We start from the raw sequence: 14,472 nt of genomic DNA, 5'->3' as shown, positions 1-14,472 counted from the left end.
ATTACTGCGTTGTTTTGTTGAAGTTAGGTCCTGCATTTGTTTCCAAGTAGATAAGCATAATATGAAAAACAAAGGTGGCCCAGAAGTTTCGGGGATCAAATGAAGTTGAGATCAAGTGCGTTTAAAACATTAGTATGTTTCCCCCTTCATCAACATAGTTGCCTGATAAGTTGCTCCAGAGCTTTAAATCAAATGAAATTAATACGACGCAATCATTTTGTTTGCTTCTAAACAGGTAGGCGCAGTAGTAACTAAATGGGACGTTGTTTGGTTAAGTGATATAAATCATTTGAAAATGGTATTCATGCGTTTGACTTTATCTTAAGTATCTGCAAAAAACTACATACAAACGTCCTAACTTGCCAGAAAAGTCTGGTCCATGAAACTTATGCCAGTAGAAAGGCTTGACCTCTCAGCTTCAAGAGTGGAATGTCAACAATAAACGACATGTGGTATGTTGAGCGAATTGAAAAAATGTTATGGCCGCATTTCATTCAGTCATATGTTGCAATTCAATTCCAATTTTAATAAATATAATAATCCTACGCGGTATCATGGTAATCTTTATTCTGTCTTTACCTAAATCACGATGTCCAATTGAGGTTGCAAAATAATAAGTTAACATAGAAATACATATCACGAAGTCTACTGACGATTTTTCACAAAAAGTATATCTTAGTGTTGTGTAGGATACTTTTAACCATTCGTTGCATTAAAACGTTAAAAAATAGTTTAATTAAGCTGAACTTATATCCAGCAATTAACTATAGGATATCGCGTGCTTTTCCTGTGCTTTGTGATATGGCTGAATAATGGTCGTAGCGGTCTTTGGTGCGGCTGCATTGGTTTCCGCGGTGAGTAGGCTTGGCATTCAATTGTCCAATGCCCCTTGGAAGGACCAGAGATTTCTATGGAGAGGTTGAATATGACTTGTTGCACTCTATTGATAAGGCTTGTAAATGGCAAACGCGTGCCCAAACAATTGCTTTGATTATTTCCGCAGTATTCTACCCGCAAGAGTGCATTCATGAGGTCATATTTAAAGAAAAAACCGATGGTGATCCGCGTTTTCCAAGAACCCTGGGTGCAATCAGGTTTTCTTACTCGCAATTAATCGATGAAAATTTCCTGAAAGCAAAAACACAACCGCAAAGTGCTCAGGTTGAAGACACAACCTTAGACATGTTTCCTGTTTAGTTACGTATATAACAGGTGAGATTGGCAGCTTTTACCACATAAGGTAAGAGCTACAGAGTTATTTGTCGCAACTGTTTACATTTTCAGGGAAAAAGTATTCCAAAAATCGTTTGGACTTATAATTACGAATCTTCTACCAACAAGTTTTGGGCATCAAATATGTTGAAGCTGATTCGAATTTTCCAAGCCTTGGCGTTTTTTACTTTGCCCTTTCTGGCAAACACGAAGTCTGCGTATCATGGCTTTCGGCCTAGGTATGACTAATTACCAGGTGGAATGCAATGTTGTATATAATTATAAATATAATTACACAGTTTGGCATAAAATGTAAACGCTCATTACAAATTATTCTAAATTTAATTATACAACTAAAGCTTTACAAACAAATTAAAGCAAAGAAAATTATAAAAAAAAAAATTTCGAACAAAAAACACATTTCATCTCGTTTCAGGAAGCGGGCAGTTGTCCACTTTGATCGCGGATCAATCGGAGAAACATGCCAAAATGGTACAAAATTTCTTCCATAAGTTCGGCGCACAATACTTGCACAGTAATAGCAACATTATTGAATTCACCTGGAACTTATACTTGCGTTAATTACAGGATATCGCCCGTCCGAAATCTTCACAATGTCATATAATCAGGAGTGCGTTACTTGCGGTCAGACGTGTTGCCCGCAAAGACAAGAGCGGCGCAGGGACAACGAGCAAATCGACAAAAGGATAAGTGAGTTTGATTGAAATTCATCCTGATAATATATATTAAAAAGCTTAACCGCTGTACTTTTTTTAAACGCATAGCTGTTTTCAAAATGCTTCGTGTGTCTTTTCTTCTCGGAAGCACAAATACTTCGCCTATAAGTATCAAATCGGATTGTTCGCTGCAAAGCTTCGAGTATCAAAAATTCTGTGAACCTCATCTTCTGTGATAACATTATGAACGATGTTATGGCAATGCGTTAAATTACAGCTACCTAAAAACTAACTACCAACATTTTTAAAATCGCCATGATCACGATTTCCACGCATTGCACGTAAAATGCGTAGTAACAAAAACGTAAACGCGTTCTTGTTCAGGAGAAGGAATTGACGCTACGAGGAACGAGTTCCCGTGGTCGGTGGCAATTTTCGAGAATCTAACGGGTCGGTACAAGTTTATTTGTGGCGGGGTTCTGCTCAGCAACACCGTGATAGCGACTGCGGCACATTGTGTAAAGTAAGTTAAAGGTGGTGTTCATGTGTAAAGCTCAAAAATCATACAGCACAGAGAGTTTTGATGTTGTTTTACGCAAGAATTAAATTCAAGTTATTTCGCCTCAAAAGTCAGTCTCTATAACGACTGTGTGTTGATAGATAATTTTGTGTGAATCCAGTTAATTTTTATTATTTTATTTATGTTGTTGTTTGGTTTAAAAACGCTCTGAACGTGTTTATAAGCGCGTTCACGTGACCATCACCCTTATCAGAACACAGAGCTACATCCATACATCTACACTTAGTTAAATGAGCAATATGGCTTGCATGCTTCTAAATACCTTGTGAATATATGTGTTTTTTTTCTGTAGGAATAGAGACCTACGAATGATACGTGTTACCATAGGCGAGCTGGATATTCTGGTCAACAACAGTGGGTTTAGGCATGAAAAATTACAGGCCCTAAAAGCAATTCAGAATTTTTCTGACATACCGCATGGCAACTCCGAACCTCACTGGGAGGATACATGGACAGGGAGCAACATACGAAGGTATACCTTGCAGTCATCCTGTTTTGTGTAGTGGTAAGGACATATCTTTGAAATAAAACCATTGAATAAAATCTGGTAGGTTGTAAAATAGGCAGAAGACGAGAATGCTATTTTTTGAATGTGATCCAAAAATGTTAACTGCAATGTTAATTTACTATGACAATTATCAGGCCGATTTAAAGATAAAGAAGTGAGTAAACGTTGTTCAACAAATCGACTATGTTTGTTATGTGCAGAAAGGATCTTGCCATTCTGAGACTTGTCATACCAACAAAGAAAAACCGCCTTTGTCTCCGGAGAAAAGCGGAAAGACAAGTGGATCCCGTGTGTTTCGGCATCGGTCACGGAATGTCTGTGAAAGGTAATAATATCTTTTGAATTGCAGTCAATAATTCCTTTAAAGCTAGTTCTAAATTCTTCGTCCAGATAGTGGATATTTATTGTGTACTTTAAGTTTAAACAATATATTGTTGAGCAGGTCCGCAATAATGCATCAAATCAATAAAAGGATAAGCGTGTTTGATTGAAATCCATCATAACAAAATATATTAAAGCGCATATTACGCATTGACTGGGTTGTGCTTCGGAATTATGAGATATTACACTACACGAACAAAACACAAGCGATTATAGAGTACAATGACATACAGTTAAACTTGGTCAAAACAATTTTCCCAGACAAGTCGGAATGAGATTTGAAAAATCAAGCGTCCGATAAGGTTTAAACTCGCGATCCTGAGCACGGTCCACAGTTTTATTTACCAGCTGTTGACTGTTTATCAGTTGTAGAGTGGGTGTATCATGGCCCCAGTTTTGGAGTAAGAGCGCGTAATTTTCCTCCGTGTTGTTGAGCCACCTCTACCACCGTATTACCCTTAATTGCTATTGAAATACTCGTTTTTTCTGATAGGTGGAGCAATTAGTGGGATATCGAGCAGGCTTCAAAAAGCAAATGTGGTTCTCGACTTTGATAACAACTGCCTTAGGGGAAGACTTCACAACAGCGGGAACATGCTGTGTGCCAGCAACGCCCACAACAGAACCGTCAGCTGCAGTGTAAGTAAGGTTCTGTTTTCACCCAAGACTGCAAGGAAACTTGTTTTAAATCTTACTCAAAACGCATTTCCATCTAATCTTTAGATAAATTATAAATTTCCTGCAGTTGTCGAAATCCTAAAACAGAATTTATCATGATCATATGTAACATGATTATGCAGCTACACCCAAAAGACGTTATGGGCCCACTTGTCAAGGATTGTGTACGTCACGTAGTATTTTGCAGTTGGACAGCGGAAGTCCGGTGTTCTGTCGTCTGAATAAACATGATGAGTGTTCCAGTTACTATCTTGCCGGGATATTCTCCTTTAAACATGATACAAATGAGGGAAGATGCGAAGGAAGATTTACTGTCCTCGCCGACATGGTTTCTACGTCTCAAAACGCCATCTCCAACTTTGCGGCCACAGCGGCCTCCCACGACGATCTGCAGGAGACCTACATGCTTGCGGAGGACCAAGCACCATGCTCCTCCATGATCGAGCCTTGGTATTAATTCTGTGTGATTTTTCGCGCTATTGTTTGTTTTCAGTCGACGGATTGGAACAGTCTAACGATTACGATTACCGGTTGTATATAATTTTCTTTGTTTTCAAATACACGGCCATCGAAAGGTTTCAAAGAGTGGTTTAGTGTTGGTATGTTGAGGTGTTTCAGAAAGCATGACCAAAGTCAGGTCAATAACAACAGTCATAATTCAGACGAATAGCGGAATTGTTGAACGTTGGATGCCAATCTTGTAGAATTACCTCAAATCTTTATTTCCGTCGCTTTCATTTGTCCTAATGTGCTGAACAAAGAAAAATATTTACCACAAGTAGTCGCTCCAGGGCAGTGCTAGGCACATTCGCCCCTATTTGAGCAAATCTATTATTTCGAAACCTTATCAAATGTGGAGTAAACACGCCCAGACCGAACAGGAAATGTGCAATATATTCGCCACAAAGTTTGGTCTTTGAGCAAAATCGGTAGACTCCACAGGAGTGAAACAGCGGTAATTCTCCGGATAAAACCTTACAGCTTAAAGACGTAATGCAAGAGCTTCTGTAACGAATATTCGACCATAAATTATTCTCACTGAAATTATTCACGCGGCAAACGTATGTAACCAAAATGCGTGGTTTAATTTTCAATATCTTGGACGCTCTTCAGCACCATAAATTAAAACTTATCAAAACGCCCGAAAAGTTGTCATGGTGCCCGGCTGGCCTTCTGGAGTTAATTGTAGTGGTTACGCTTATATGTGAGTTGCAGACAGTATTGTGCGCACTGTTACTACCGGTCAAGACTACACGTTCTTCCTGCCCTTTTTCTGAGTCAGCACTGGCAATGACGTAACACAACACGTTGGAGGAAAACGCGTGTCCTGGTGAAACTTGAAGTAAGATTTAACGCCCATTTAATGACACCTGGATTTTGTGGTGATCCGTTATTGCAGGGTCCGGGGTGTTTTTCGAATTAGGGAGGCAGCGTTGGGGTAAAGATCTTATTTGAGGATCTACAAAAAGTCAACTATTCTCCCGTCAATTTGTTTTAGATTTCTGCGATTCACGTTCCCCTGTGGGCAGTAATTTTGACCGCAAGTAACACGCACATCACCGTATAGCATTGTGATGTTGTTGGTCGGACGGTATCCTGAAACATACACAAAAGCATTTGATGGCTCCGGATTACGCTTTATAAGAAATACCTTCTTGGTCAGTGTCCTCAAATGATGCGCGGCTATTATCTGCCCCAGCAAGAGCTCTGACAAAAATACAGAAGTTAAACGTTTTAACTTCTCCTTACCGCCTCTAGCGTCCGTTAGTATGAAATCTTTGACTCTTTGTTCGTGTGGTGACCTGAGACCATGCATGCGTGGCAGTAACGCGAAGGACTCGTTGTTTGAACACTCGCTGTTGGTGGCTTTTACGTTTTTAATAAAGGCATATATACCCTACTAGTTTCAAGCAAGTCCTACGAGCCTTGAGAAAGATAGACGTTACATTGGCGAGCACGCCAGGACCTGCACCAGTAGTGGGTATGAAAAAGATTAAGTTTCACTACCCGCGTTTTGAGCGAGGCGTAGAATTGTTACAATTCATTAAGGTTTTGAAAGCTTTTGCGCCAGTGTGGATGCAAATGAATCAACCACGCATTTTTGTCATGCTTGTAGGAGGACATTGTGCATGATATTAGGCAAGCTTGTGGTAATAATTTATACAGTCAGTCTTATGGTGAATTAAAAGCGCTCGGGTGCCTAGTTACCAACAACTCCGCCTCGCGCAATAGCGCAAAGAGCTGTAGCACATTTGTTGTAACGTATACAGTGGTGCTGCAGATTTCTTCTCAGAAAATTCTTAATAACTTACCACTGCATGGTGCAAAAATTTTTTTATATTGCCTTTTACTTTTCAAAAATGTTAATTTGCGATTAGGCATAACTCGATTATTGGATCGGTCGCACGTGCGTTTTTTCTCCTTACTTTCTACATTATGTGAGTTTGTACCATGGTGGACGGAATGGAAACGAATTACGACCTTGACCCTGCCTTGTACATGATATTTTCTTGATATTTTTGCATTATTAAAAGAAATAAAAACATGCGAACTTATTACACGATTTGTATACCCACGACATTACGGGGATGATTGATTTTTCAAATCTTGCTTCGACTTGTCAGAAAAAACTGGCTGATCCAGCTGGGCTGCCAAGCCTGCAAACCTCTAATGATCGCGGTACGATAGCTGTTACCGCCAAGTAGGACCTGTGCAGTGGGGCGATCCTGCCAATCATGCCATTGCATGAAATATAACTTCGTTGTTTTGTTGAGGTTAGGTCCTACATTTGTTTCTAAGTAGAAAAGCATATTATGAAAAACTAAGGTGGCACAGAAGTTTCGGGGATCAAATGAAGTTGAGATCAAGTGCGTTTAAAACATTAGTATGTTTCCCCCTTCATCAACATAGTTGCCTGATAAGTTGCTCCAGAGCTTTAAATCAAATGAAATTAATACGACGCAATCATTTTGTTTGCTTCTAAACAAGTAGGCGCAGTAGTAACTAAATGGGAAGTTGTTTGGTCAAGTTATATAAATCATTTGGAAATGGTATTCCTGTAAAAAACTACACATCAACGTCCTAACTTGCCAGAAAAGTCTGGTCCATGAAACTTACGCCAGTAGAAAGGCTTCACATCTCAGCTTCAAGAGTGGAATGTCAACAGTAAACGACATGTGGTATGTTGAGCGAATTGAAAAAATGTTATGGCCGCATTTCATCAAGTCATACGTTGCAATTCAATTCCAATTTTAATAAATATAATAATCCTACGCGGTATCATGGTAATCTTTATTCTGTCTTTACCTAAATCACGATGTCCAATTGAGTTTGCAAAATAATAAGTTAACATAGAAATACATATCACGAAGTCTATTGACGATTTCTCACAAAAAGTATATCTTAGTGTTGTGTAGGATACTTTTAACCATTCGTTGCATTAAAAGGTTAAAAAATAGTTTAATTAAGCTGAACTTATATCCAGCAATTAACTATAGGAGATCCCGTGCTTTTCCTGTGCTTTGTGATATGGCTGAATAATGGTCGTAGCGGTCTTTGGTGCGGCTGCATTGGTTTCCGCGGTAAGTAGGCTTGGCATTCAATTGTCCAATACCCCTTGGAAGGACCATAGATTTCTATGAGGAGGGTAAAAATGACTAATTGCACTCTATTGATATGGCTTGTAAATGGCAAACGCGTGCCCAATCAATTGCTTTGATTGTTTTCGCAGTATTCTACCCACAAGAGTGCATTCATGAGGTCATATTTAAAGAAAATCCGATGGTGATCCGCGTTTTCCAAGAACCCTGGGTGCAATCAGGTTTTCTTACTTGCAATTAATCGATGAAAATTTCCTGAAAGCAAAAACACAACCGCAAAGTGCTCAGGTTGAAGACACAACCTTAGACATGTTTCCTGTTTAGTTACGTATATAACAGGTGAGATTGGCAGCTTTTACCACATAAGGTAAGAGCTGCAGAGTTATTTGTCGCAACTGTTTACATTTTCAGGGAAAAAGTATTCCAAAAATCGTTTGGACTTATAATTACGAATCTTCTACAAACAAGTTTTGGGCATCAAATATGTTGAAGCTGATTCGAATTTTCCAAGTCTTGGCGTTTTTTTCTTTGCCCTTTCTGGCAAACACGAAGTCTGCGTATCATGGCTTTCGGCCTAGGTATGACTAATTACCAGGTGGAATGCTATATTGTTTGTAATTATAAATATAATTACACAGTTTGTCATAAAATTAAAACGCTCATAACAAATTATTCTAAATTTATTTATACAACTAAAGCTTTACAAACAAATTAAAGCAAAGAAAATTATAAAAAAAAAAATTTCGAACAAAAAACACATTTCATCTCGTTTCAGGAAGCGGGCAGTTGTCCACTTTGATCGCGGATCAATCGGAGAAACATGCCAAAATGGTACAAAATTTCTTCCATAAGTTCGGCGCACAATACTTGCACAGTAATAGCAACATTATTGAATTCACCTGGAACTTATACTTTCGTTAATTACAGGATATCGCCCGTCCGAAATCTTCACAATGTCATATAATCAGGAGTGCGTTACTTGCGGTCAGACGTGTTGCCCGCAAAGACAAGAGCGGCGCAGGGACAACGAGCAAATCGACAAAAGGATAAGTGTGTTTGATTGAAATTCATCCTGATAATATATATTAAAAAGCTTAACCGCTGTACTTTTTTTAAACGCATAGCTGTTTTAAAATTGCTTCGTGTGTCTTTTCTTCTCGGAAGCACAAATACTTCGCCTATAAGTATCAAATCGGATTGTTCGCTGCAAAGCTTCGAGTATCAAAAATTCTGTGAACCTCATCTTCTGTGACAACATTATGAACGATGTTATGGCAATGCGTTAAATTAGAGCTGCCAAAAAACTAACTACCAAAATTTTAAAAATCGCCATGATCACGATTTCCACGCATTGCACGTAAAATGCGTAGCAACAAAAATGTAAACGCGTTCTTGTTCAGGAGAAGGAATTGACGCGACGAGGAACGAGTTCCCGTGGTCGGTGGCAATTTTCGAGAATCTAACGGGTCGGTACAAGTTTATTTGTGGCGGGGTTCTGCTCAGCAACACCGTGATAGCGACTGCGGCTCATTGTGTAAAGTAAGTTAAAGTTGGCGTTTGTGTGTGAAGCTCAAAAACATACAGCACAGAGAGTTCTGATGTTGTTTTACGCCAGAATTAAACTCAAGTTGTTTCTCCTCAAAAGTCAGTCTCGACGACTGTTTGTTGATACATAATTTTCTGTGAATCCAGTTAATTTTTATTATATTATTTACGTTGTTGTTTGGTTTAAAAACGCTCTAAACGTGTTTATAAGCGCGTTCACGTGACCATCACCCTCATCAGAACACAGAGCTACATCCATACATCTACACTTAGTTAAATGAGCAATAGGGCTTGCATGCTTCTAAATACCTTGTGAATATATGTGCTTTTTTCTGTAGGAACAGAAACCTGCGAATGATACGTGTTACCATAGGCGAGATGGATATTCTGGTCGACAACCGAGGGTTTAGGCGACGAAAAATACGGGCCCTAAAAGCAATACAGAATTTTTCTGACATACCGCATGGCAACTCCGAACCCCACTGGAATGATACATGGACAGGAAGCAACATACGAAGGTATACCTTGCAGTCATCCTGTTTTGTGTAGTGGTAAGGACATACCTTTGAAAAAAAACCATTGAATAAAATCTGGTAGGTTGTAAAATAGGCAGAAGACGAGAATGCTGATTTTAAATGTGATCCAAAAATGTTAACTTCAATGTTAATTTACTATGACAATTTTCCGGCCGATTTAAAGACAAAGAAGTGAGTAAACGTTGTTCAACAAATCGACCATTCTGAGACTTATCAAACCAACAAAGAAAAACCGCCTTTGTCTCCGGAGAAAAGCGGAAAGACAAGTGGATCCCGTGTGTTTCGGCATCGGTCACGGAATGTCTGTGAAAGGTAATGACATCTTTTGAATTGCACTCAATAATTCCTTTAAAGCTAGTTCTAAATTCTTCGTCCAGATAGTGGATATTTATTGTATACTTTAAGTGTAAACAATAAATTGTTGAGCAGGTCCGCAATAATGCATCAAATTAATAAAAAGATAAGCGTGTTTGATTGAAATCCATCATAACAAAATATATTAAAGCGCATATTACGCATTGACTGTGTTGTGCTTCGGAATTATGAGATATTACACTACACGAACAAGACACAAGCGATTATAGAGTACAATGACATACAGTTAAACTTGGTCAAAACAACTTTTCACAGACAAGTCGGAATGAAATATGAAAAATCAAGCGTCCGATAAAGTTTAAACTCGCGATCCTGAGCACGGTCCACAGCTTTATTTACCAGCTGTTGACTGTTTATCAGTTGTAGAGTGGGTGTATCATGGGCCCAGTTTGGGAGTACGAGCGCGTAATTTTCCTCCGTGTTTTTGAGCCACCTCTACCGCCGTAGACGCACATCGCAGACGCAATGATCAAGGGAAAAATGCTTATTATTTCAGCACTATGCCGTTGTACCTTAAGATCGTGACAAGATGACTGTGTTTGCCATGTAAAAGACTTTTGCGGTGGACTGAGCCCGCATGTGCCTGCAAGAACATACATTGCTTTGAAATCATTTTTGAACGATCAGCACTCTAATTCGCATCGTCATGAAATTGACCTCTCTGTTTAAATGGCAATCGCAAAAATTACCCTTAATTGCTATAAAAATACTCGTTTTTTCTAATAGATGGAGCAATTAGTGGGATATCGAGCAAGCTTAAAAAAGCAAATGTGGTTCTCGACTTTGATAACAACTGCCTTAGGGGAAGACTTCACAACAGCGGGAACATGCTGTGTGCCAGCAACGCCCGCGAAAGAACCGTCAGCTGCAGTGTAAGTAAGGTTCTGTTTTCACCCAAGGCTGCAAGGAAACTTGTTTTAAATCTTACTCAAAACGCATTTCCATCCAATCTTTAAATAAATTATAAATTTCCTGAAGTTGTCGAAATCCTAAAACAGAATTTATCATGATCATATGTAACATGATTATGCAGCTACACCCAAAAGACGTTATGGGCCCACTTGTCAAGGATTGTATACGTCACGTAGTTGTTATTTTGCAGTTGGACAGCGGAAGTCCGGTGTTCTGTCGTCTGAATAAACATGATGAGTGTTCCAGTTACTATCTTGCCGGGATATTCTCCTTTAAACATGATACAAACGAGGGAAGATGCGACGGAAGATTTACTGTCCTCGCCGACATGGTTTCTACGTCTCAAAACGCCATCTCCCACTTTGCGGCCACAGCGGCCTCCCACGACGATCTGCAGGAGTCCTACCTGCTTCCGGAGGGCCAAGCACCATGCTCCTCCATGATCGAGCATTGGTATTAATTCTGTGTGACTTTTTCGCGCTATTGTTTGTTTTCAGTCGACGGATTGGAACGGTCCAACGATTACGATTACCGGTTGTATATAATTTTCTTTGTTTTCAAATACACGGCCATCAAAAGGTTTCAAAGAGTGGTTTAGTGTTGGTGTGTTGAGGTGTTTCAGAAAGCATGACCAAAGTCAGGTCAATAACAACAGTCATAATTCAGACGAATAGCGGAATTGTTGAACGTTGGATGCCAATCTTGTAGAATTACCTCAAATCTTTAGTTTCGTCGCTTTCATTTGTCCTAATGTGCTGAACAAAGAAAAATATTTACCACAAGTAGTCGCTCCAGGGCAGTGCTAGGCACATTCGCCCCTATTTGAGCAAATCTATTATTATTTCGAAACCTTATCAAATGTGGAGTAAACACGCCCAGACCGAACAGGAAATGTGCAATATATTCGCCACAAAGTTTGGTCTTGGAGCAAAATCGGTAGACTCCACAGGAGTGAAACAGCGGTAATTCTCCGGATAAAACCTTACAGCTTAAAGACGTAATGCAAGAGCTTCTGTGACGAAGATTCGACCATAAATTATTCTCACTGAAATTATTCACGCGGCAAACGTATGTAACCAAAATGCGTGGTCTAATTTTCAATATCTTGGACGCTCTTCAGCACCATAAATTAAAACTTATAAAAACGCCCGAAAAGTTGTCATGGTGCCCGGCTGGCCTTCTGGAGTTAATTGTAGTGGTTACGCTTATATGTAAGTTGCAGACAGTATTGTGCGCACTGTTACGACCGGTCAAAGCTCATCATTGTAGCTGGTGACCGAATGCAGTCGCGCTTAGTTAGCCAGAAAAAAACATGAAACTTGCCAGGCAAAATACCATAGTCAAGTTTTTTTTAGAATAACTTACAAAACTGATACAAACAACTTTCTCATTTAGATGAACACATTGATCTTTTTTGCTATTTGAGTGGTTTTTGTTAAGCTTATCGTGAAGTTGCTGCTTCCAATAAAGCTTTCAAGTGCCTTTTATCTGACCAAGAGATCTAAACCGCGACAATTGAGTTTTGACAAAAAAAATTACCACCTCATAGACTCTTTCTCTCTTCAAACTTTTCTAGGAGACAATCGTGAGTTTATGCGTGTATTGAAAAGAGGCAAAACGTATGTACAACCAAAAATCGAAGTTTAGTATTCGTTCCGTCCGTCAACTATGTAAAAGTCAAGATAAAGGGAAACAGAAAATCAGTAGGACTGCTTGAGCATAGAAGAACATAGCGGTTCCCCACCCACAAACATGAACGACTCCAGAAATTTGGAATGCGAGGCCTTTTCAGCCGCGTGGTGGGAGAGAGCATTCGTAGACGTGGACACCATGTCGGCGAGAACGGTGAAATCGCTATCACAGCCCCCTTGTTGTTTGTCTTGCTTGAAAGAGAATATCCCGGCCAGATAGTAACTAGAACAAGCGTCGCCTTTCTTCAGACGACAAAACACCGGACTTCCGCTGTCCAACTGCAATTAAAAGCAATAATAAAGGCAAGTGTTTAAGTACGTGACTCTCCAACTGGAAATAAAAAGAAGAAATGCCCTGATATAAAAAATCCAATCGCCAACAAAAGTGATGCATGTTTGCTTGCAAAGCACATTTCGTCACAAGAGACCGCATCGAAAAAAAACAAAAACATAACATTTGGAAAAAAGCAAGCCTCTGAAGGATAAAATATTTGCGCCGAAATCAGTGCAGAATTCTACGACAGGAGAGACTTACGTTACAGCCAACGGTTTTTTCGCGGGCGTTGCTTGCACACAGCATGTTTCCGCTGTTGTGGAGTCTTCCTCTGAGACAATTGTTGTCATAGTCGAGAACCACCCTTGCCTTCTGTAGAATACTTGATATGTTCCCTGTTACACCATCTATTAAAAGAATGGACAGCTTCTTCCTAGAGAATTATCAAGAAGCGATGCGTTCGCTTGTATACGTCAAAATGGGAAGTCGATATAGAGACTTTTTTACTATCATCACATTTACAATTTGGGTTAAAATGTGGCACCGAATTAAAAAAGTCTATATGTATGACGTCACTGAAAACTACTACACATTCTACTGTTGGCGATAGTTTTAAATTTTTGAATGGTTGCGGCGAATCATTCTAACACATATCCCTACTTCTCAAAGAAATTCCGTGGCCGATACCAAAGCACTCAGGGTCTCTTTGCCTCTGTGTCCTTCTCCGGAGGCAAAGACGACCTTTGTTCGTTGGTTTGACAAGATTCAGAATAGCCAGATCGTTTCTGCCAAACGATAAAAAGAGCACATAATAATTTATTCTTTATAAAGCTTCACTTTTTTGTTTTGTATAATATAATGTTATTCAACATTTCGTTGAACAGAAAACTCACAAGTATTTTTACCCTAAACCCGAACACGAATTCTTGCTTTCAAGCAATTTACTTTGCTCAAAATCCTAATGGCACAAAATACAATAAAATAACTGTAATAGCGTGTTGATGTTGCTGCATATTGTATTTCAATCAATTTGTTCTTCCCTCCTTTACCAGGATGAAGCCAAGTTGAATAGGAGGCGAAGCGTCGGTGAATACACGTTTAATTGTGCCAGCAAAATACATCAATTGAAATACAAATACCCTTTACCTGATTACCCCTGCTAAGGTATCCTCTACATGGGGTTCGTTGATGGCGTAGTCCTGATGAATGTAAGATGAATGCTCAATTGCCCTTAAGGCGTGTTTATTGTACAGCCTAAACCCGTTGTTGTCGACCAGGATATCCGTCTCGCCAATGGTAACACGAATCTTCCTTAGATTTTTATTCCTGAACGCACTTAATGATATTATTACCAGTTACAGAAAAAAAACAGTTTTTGTTCAGGAGGTACTTTTACATCGAAGTAAAAAACACGGAAAGTTTTCATGCAAGATACTCGACAGCAATCAAGCTGTACAGAAAACAAGTTAGCCTCAAGAACGTCCCTTAGTTAACAGCTGCAGTG

This window comes from Ascidia mentula, chromosome 3 (genome assembly GCF_947561715.1).
Source record: "Ascidia mentula chromosome 3, kaAscMent1.1, whole genome shotgun sequence".
NCBI classification, from domain to species: domain Eukaryota; kingdom Metazoa; phylum Chordata; class Ascidiacea; order Phlebobranchia; family Ascidiidae; genus Ascidia; species Ascidia mentula.
Note: the sequence above shows the minus strand (reverse complement) of the source record.